Source organism: Pristis pectinata, chromosome 32, assembly GCF_009764475.1.
Source record: "Pristis pectinata isolate sPriPec2 chromosome 32, sPriPec2.1.pri, whole genome shotgun sequence".
NCBI classification, from domain to species: Eukaryota; Metazoa; Chordata; class Chondrichthyes; order Rhinopristiformes; family Pristidae; genus Pristis; species Pristis pectinata.
In genome coordinates, this window is record NC_067436.1 from 609,097 (window position 1) to 616,458 (window position 7,362).

The 7,362-nt window shown below is 54.0% G+C and overlaps 1 pseudogene; it reads left to right on the plus strand.

Annotated features, from left to right (window-relative positions):
* Positions 1-777: 777 nt before the first annotated feature.
* Positions 778-6,350, plus strand: LOC127585156 (nicotinate-nucleotide pyrophosphorylase [carboxylating]-like; annotated as a pseudogene).
* The last annotated feature ends 1,012 nt before the right edge of the window (positions 6,351-7,362 follow it).

Genomic DNA, 7,362 nt, shown 5'->3' on the forward strand with positions numbered 1-7,362 from the left:
AGGAGAAACACCGGGGGCACGCTCAGCTCCTTCCACCACCTCCCACCCTCCGGCTCCCTCATACTTAGGAGACATGCACGGAACCCCCACTCACTACTACCCAATCTAACATTCCCTTCCCCGTACCCAGGTATTACGCCAGAAATCATTAATTCCCACGTCCTCTGAACCTCCCGCTAATCCCTGTGCCCAGGGCCCCCAGAACCCCACACAAACTTCCACCCCATCTAACCTTACCCTCCTCCACCCTCTGACCCAGGAGATATAACTGGTACCAACCTCACCACCACCCCTCCAACCCCCTCTCTCTCTCCCCTGTATCCATTAAACACACAGGACACACACATTAATTCCACCCCCAATAAACGTTCCTCTCCCTCTCCGCGACGAGACACACCAGGTACCCTCTCACTACCACACCCGTTAACCCGTCTTCTTCCCTGTAACCAGGACACAAACCGAAGACCCCCTCGCTAACACCTCCCCCCTCTGAACCTCTCGCTATCCCCTGTAACCAGAAGACACACTCTGTACCCCTCACAAACTAACACCACCTCGAGCCCACCCTCCATCTTTCCACTCCCCGTACCTCGGAGACACACCCGGGAACCCACACAGGACCTCTAACCATCCCCATCACTAACAACACCCACCCGCTCTAACCCTCCCTGCCCCTCTAACGCTCAGTCCCCCGAGACCCAGGAGACAAACCCCTATCCTCCTCGCTGACACATCCCCTCTAAGCCTACGTCCTCCACTCTACAGAGACCACGGACCATGGAGCCCATCACGGACACCTCCCACCTCCTGCCGCCCTCTTCACCACGCCGTCTGGCGCACCAGTGGCTGTTGGAGGACTGGCTCCAGCTGGATTGGGCGGTGGCTGTGGTGGGTGAGCGCCCGGTATGGGCCTCCCTCCTCCTCAAGTCTTCCGGAGTTCTAGCCTGCTCCCCTTTCGTCCAGGCGGTCGTCCGGGAGGCCGGCTGCCGGGCCGTTGGCTGAGGCGGGACGGGGAAGACCTGGAGCCCGTCTACACAGTGGCCCGTGTCTGGGGACCGGCCCGGGACCTGCTGCTGGCCGAAAGGTCCGCCCTCAACGTTCTGGCCCGGGCTAGCGGGGTGGCCACATCCTGCCGTTCCGCTCAAGAGCTGGCCCGCTCCCTGGGCTGGAGCGGGCGGCGGGCGGCCACCCGCAAGACCACCCGGCTGGTGTAAAAGTACGCCATGGTTGTGGGTGGGGTGGAGACCCATCGATACGGCCTCGGCGATCTGCTCATGCTCAAGGACAATCACCTGATGGTGGTCGGCGATATCGCGAAGGTACCCGGTGCTGGAGGTGTTATTGGCTTTGTAACAGGAATCTGGGTCGTTGGTTTCGGAGTAAACGGTGTCGGAACGCTACTGTTTCCCTGATAACTGGGAATTGCGTGGTTGTTTACCTAAAAAAAATGCAAGGTGGGTCTGAGGTTTCCCTGGTTATTCGGGATGAGGTGTGTGGTTGCCTGGTTAACCAGGAACAGGTGGTATTGTTTCCTTGGTAACTGTAGACAAGGAGGTTGGTTGGCTGGGTGATTTGGAGAATGGCATCTTGATTCCTTGGTAACTGGGGTACCAGCCGGGTAGTTGCCTTGCGAACCGGGAAGCGGGAGGTGCTGTTTCCCTGGTCACTGGGGTCTTGGCCGGTTGCTGCTTTGGTAACCGTGAGGCGCAGTTCTCGTTCCCTTGTTGCTCAGAAGAAGGTGGCTGGTTGCCCTCGTGGTCGGGGTATTGTTGTTGCTCTGGTAAATGGGGACTAAGTTGTTGGTGTCCTGGGTAACTGCAGGCGTGGTCTATTGTTACCATGGTTACTGAGGTCGAGGCGGGTGGTTTCCTGAATAACTGGGAGGCAGAGGTGTTATTTTCCTCGTAACTGAGGATCAATTGATTGATTGTCTGGGTTACGGAGAGGCAGTGGGTGTTCTTTCCCAGATAACTGGGACTGGACGGGCAGTTTCCTGAGTGACTGGGACGGGGGAGTTGTTTGCCCTGTAACTGGGGACGAGTTAGTTAGTTTTCTGGGTAACCAGGGTCGGGTGGGATCGTTTCATCCGTAACTGGAATGTGGCTGGGCTGTTGCTTGGGTAACCAGAGCTGGGTGATGCTTCCCTCATAACTCTGGACTAGGTGGATCGTTGCCTCCGAAACCTGGAGGTAGGTGTTGTTATTTCCCCTGGTAACTGGGATCGAGGCAAGTAATTCCCTCAAAAACCGGTAGCCAGGGCTAGTTCTTTAACTGTGAACAGGAACGATGGGCAGCTGCTTGCCTGGGTAACCGGCAGCACGGTCTGTTGTTTTCCAGGTAACTAGGTCTCGGCGGTTGGTTCCCTGAGTAACCGGCAGTGGGGATTGTAGTATCCCAGTAACTGGGAACGAGGCGGGTGGTTGCCTGGGAAACTGAGAGGCAGTTGATGTTGTTTCCCTGGGACCTGGGTACTTGGGTGACTGGGAGGTCGTGAAGTCTCGTTTGCCAGGATAACCAGGGGTGATGCCTTGTCGTTGTCTTGGTATCCAAGAGCGGAGATGTCGTTACTCTGGTAACTGGAAGGCAACGTGTCATTATCTGGTAACATGTACAGGGGGGCATTTCTGGGGTAATCTGACAGGATTACCAGGGTTACCGAGGCAGCAATGGGGGAGGAAGGGGGAGTGAAGGGGCCAATGACCGGATCCCTGGGCAAGGGGGCGCCATTCTCTGCCTGGGAAACTGAGGGCAGAGGTCACTCGTCATCTGGGTTACCAGGGTAGGCAGCATCTTGTGTTGCCAAGGTAACCAGGGCCAGGGGCTGGTAGACATTTTGCCTGGGTAACCTGTTAGAGGATGTGGTTTGTAACCTGGATAACCATGCAAGGGCGTAGGTGTTGCTCTCCGTTAACCTGATATCCAGGGGCAGGGTATATCCCCGTAACTCAGGGAACCAAGCAAAAGTGATCGTTGCTCAGGAGAGCGGACACAGGCGTGGGATGAAGAGTGTTAACCATGCAACGACATTTGTTTGACTCATTACCTGGTTAACCATGGAGTCATACAGCACGGAAACATGCCCTTCGGCCCAGGTTGTCCATGCCGACCACAGCATTCTCCCTGCAAGTCCCAGTTGCCCGCGTTAGGCCCATAAACCTCAAAGCCTCTCTTCTCCATGAACCTATCCAAATGCCTTTTAAATGTTGCATTTGTACCCGCATCGACCACTTGCTCATTCCATGTACTCACTACACTCTGTGGAATGGAGTTACCTCTCAGGTCTATTTTACATGCCTCCCTAATTTCTTGTATCTGTGCCCCATAGTTTTGCTCTCCCCAACCCTGGGGAAAAGACTATGACTGTCCACTTGATCCATACCCCTCATGATTTTATATACTGTGAGATCACCCCTCATTCTCATACGCTCCAAGGAATAAAGATTCAGCGTGGCCAACCTCTGTCTGTCACTTAGGCCCTCCAGTCATGGACACATCATCATAAACCTCTTCTGCACCCTCTCCGGCTTGACAATGTCTTCCCTCTTAGAAGGTGACCAAAACTGAACACCATACTCAAAGTGCGGCCTCAACATCGACTTACATAATGCCCCTACTACTAAAGTCGATGCCCTGACTGATGAAGACCAGCATGTCAAACGCCTTCTTCGCCAATCTGTCCACTTCTGCGGCCGCTTTCTGTGAACTGTGCACTTGTACTCCCAGGTCCTTCTGTTCCATAACGCACGTCAGTGCCCTGCCATTGTCTGTACAAGGGCTGCTCTGGTTTAAATGTCTAAAATGCTTCACCTCACACTTATCTTATTTGAAGACCATTTGCCATTCCTCAGACCATCTCCACAGCTGATGAAGATCTCTCTGCAGTTCACTGTAACCTGCTTCACTATCAACAAGGCCCCAGAATTTATTGTCATCAACAAACTTGAGAATCGTGCCATGTTTATTGATACTCGTACCATTGACATACATAATGAATAACAGAGGTCCCAGCACTGACCCCTGGGGCACCCCACTGGTCACATGCCTCCTTTTGGAAAATCGGACATCAACCATCACACTCTGCTTCCTATCATCGAGCCAATTCTGAATCCACCTCGCTCGCTACCCCTGAATCGCATGCGACCGGAAATTGCAGATCAGCCTGTCATGCGAGACCTTGTCAAAAGCCTTACTGGTCCACATAGAAAACCCCACTACCCTATCTTCATCTGTCCCCTCAGTTACCTCTTTCAAAAACTCCAAAGGTTCGTCAGACCAGGGTAATAGATAACCGTTAACCAGGTATAAAGGGGCCCATGTGCACGCATTACTGGGATAACAGGGATCGGACAGGGTAGTTACCTTGGTAACAAAGGCGGGTGGTTGCTGTGGAACTCGGAACCCAGATATCTGAGGCAAGGATGGGTAGTTTACAGGAGTTAAACTCGTCGATAACCAGTGGGAATGATCATTAATCAGGGCTCTAGGACCGGGAGTCAGACACACCGTCGTTTCTGCCTCTGGGACCGGAAAACAGACACACCGTCCTCTGCCTTTCCGGGACCAGACATCAGTAACACCGCCGTCTCCCCCTCTGACTGCGTCCCTGTTCCCAGGCGGTGCGGGAAGCCCGGATGATCGCGAGTGTCTATAACAAGATCGAGGTAGATTCATGCTCGCTGGAGGAGGTACGCCAGGCCGCTCTGGCAGGAGCCGATATCGTGATGCTGGACAACTTTACTCCCCAGGTAGGTGCGATCGGCGCTCGACTCTCTCTCTCTCCTCTCTCTCTCTGCGACTCTCTCGCTCCGTCTCTCACTCGCTGCTGTTCTTTCTCGCTCCCTCGCTTCTGACGGCCGCCTCTTCCTCTCCGAGATGCCGCGGACTGCTTTCCTGTCCGCGCGGATGGCGTGGTCTATGTTTTTTCCCCACTCACACAGACACAAGGTCCGTGCACCGGGTGGGCTGGTGAGTATGTTTGGATGCGTGGGGCAGTGCTGGTCGTGTCGTGTGTGTGCGTGTGTGGGGGGGGGGGGCGTGTGTGTGTGTGCGCGCGTGCGTCTGTGTATGTGTGTGTCAATGTGACTATGTGTGTGTGTGAGTCTGTTTGACTCAGTGTCCGTGTGTGTGTGAGTGTTTGTTTGTGACTATAGCTCTGTGTGTATGTGAGTTTGTGTTTTTCCATGTGAGTGACTGTGTGGGTGTGTGTGCGAGTGTGTGTATGTGTTTGTATGTGAGTCTGCGGCTGTGTGTGTCTGAGTCTGTCTGTGTGAGTGTGTGTGTATGTATGTGTGAGAGAATGAGATTGAACGAGACGGATTGTGTGATGGAAAGAAAGAGAAAGAGAGAGTGTGTGAGGGGGAGAGAGAGAGAGAGCTGTTCTAAGAGATAGGTTCTTTGGGTGTGCTGTAGAACAGATAGACCTCGAGGTTCAAGTACATAGTTCCCGGAGAGTGGATACACAGGCCGACAGGCTGGTGAAGAAGGCGTTCAGCACGCTGACCTTCATGAGAATGGGCACTGAGTACAGGAGTTGGGGCGTCACGTTACAGCTGCACAAGGAGTCGGTTTATCTTTTCTGCATCCTCTCCAGCTGCAGCAAGGATGTGATTAAGCTGGAGAGGGTGGAGAAAAGATTCACCAGGATGTTACCGGGACCGGAGGGTTGAAGTTATAAGGAGACATTGGAAAGGCCGGGACTGTTATCCCTGGAGCGAAGGAGGCTGAGGGAAGAACAGACAGAAGTTTACAAAATCAACTTAGGGGCAGAGATCAAGTGGATGGTCACAGTCTTTTCCCCCCAGGATAGCGGAGTCTAAAACTGAAGGGTGCAGGTTTAAGGTGTGGGGAAAGATTTAAAGAATCATGTTTTTCATTCAGAGGGTGCTGGGCATGTGGAAGATGCCAGAGGAAGTGGGAGGGGCAGGTTCATTTAACAAACACTTGAGTGGGACAAATATAGGAAAGGTTCAGAGGGACATAGGCCTAACGCGGGCAAATGGGACGGGTTCAGGATGGCACCTTTGGTGGGCACGGAGAGGTTGGGCGGAAGGAGAAACCCCTGCAATGTGCTGATACTCTTGCTCTCCCCCCAGGGAGTGCAGGAAGCCGCCAGGGCCCTGAATCAAGAGTTCCCGCGGCTGCTGATCGAAGCCAGCGGTGGGATCACGCAGGAGAACCTACCCCTCTACCTCAGCCCTCACGTCGACGTCATCTCGCTGGGATCCTTCACGCAGCAGCTGGCCGCTCTCGATTTCTCCATGAAGTTCCTTCCCGAGCTGGGCAGCGATCCCGAGTCTGGGTCCTCCCCAGCACCAGACCTGTCGCTGGGACCGAGCGACTTCGCCTTCTAGGGTACGGGTGGTGGAGGTGTGAGGCTGTGTGAGGAGACCGAAGTCTGCTCCCTTTCCCCCGGCCTGCGTTCAATAAACGGCGTATTGAAATGCTCTCACCCGCACGTCCGCGTACGTTTTGTTGCTGCGCATTGGTCCGGCAGATTGTACCGCGGGGCGAGCATAGACGGGACACACACACGCTTGCGCACACACACATACGCACACACACATATATAAACACACACCCACACACACATATATAAACACACATCCACATGAACACAAACACTAACACACAAACAATAGATACACACACACACACACACACACACACACACACACACACACACACACACACACTCTTACACATACAGATACACTTACACACAGGCTACACTACCACGCAGAAAAGGCTGCTTCTCCAGCACAGTTCACCATTCATTCTTCATCCACTCGTCTCCCCTCTCCTTCCCGCCCCGTCCCTCTTACCCCCAACCCCTCTCTCTCCTCTCATTCCATTCTCACCTCCTGCCTCTTCCTCTCTCCCTTCCTCCCTCCCACTCACGGTCGCCGTCACAATAAATTCTCCCTCTCACTCGTCCACCCTGCATGTAGCCCCGTCACCAGAAGCGATGCCAGTGTTTCGAGGAGGTTCTCACCCCCATCTACTCGAGGGAGCGATTAGGGATGGGTGCTAAGTGGTGGCAATCTCCCCCATCTGCCTGTGGGACAATTAGGCATGGGAAATAAACGCTGTCGCGCCCTCAATTTTCTGACGGGCATGAGGGATGGGCAATAAATGCTGTTACGAGAGCCGATTTGGATTGGGCAATACATGGTAGCGAACTACCCAGCTTCTTGAGAGTGTAATGAGGGATGTGAGAAAATGTTGGCAAGATCCCATTTCTCCAGAGCGAACAAGGTTTTCCTGTTGGCAATGAAGCCCGGACCTCCGGCAAACATCCGCACACAGGAGGCTCACTCCGACGCTCACTCTCGCACACCTCTGCTCGAACTGACAAACCACCCC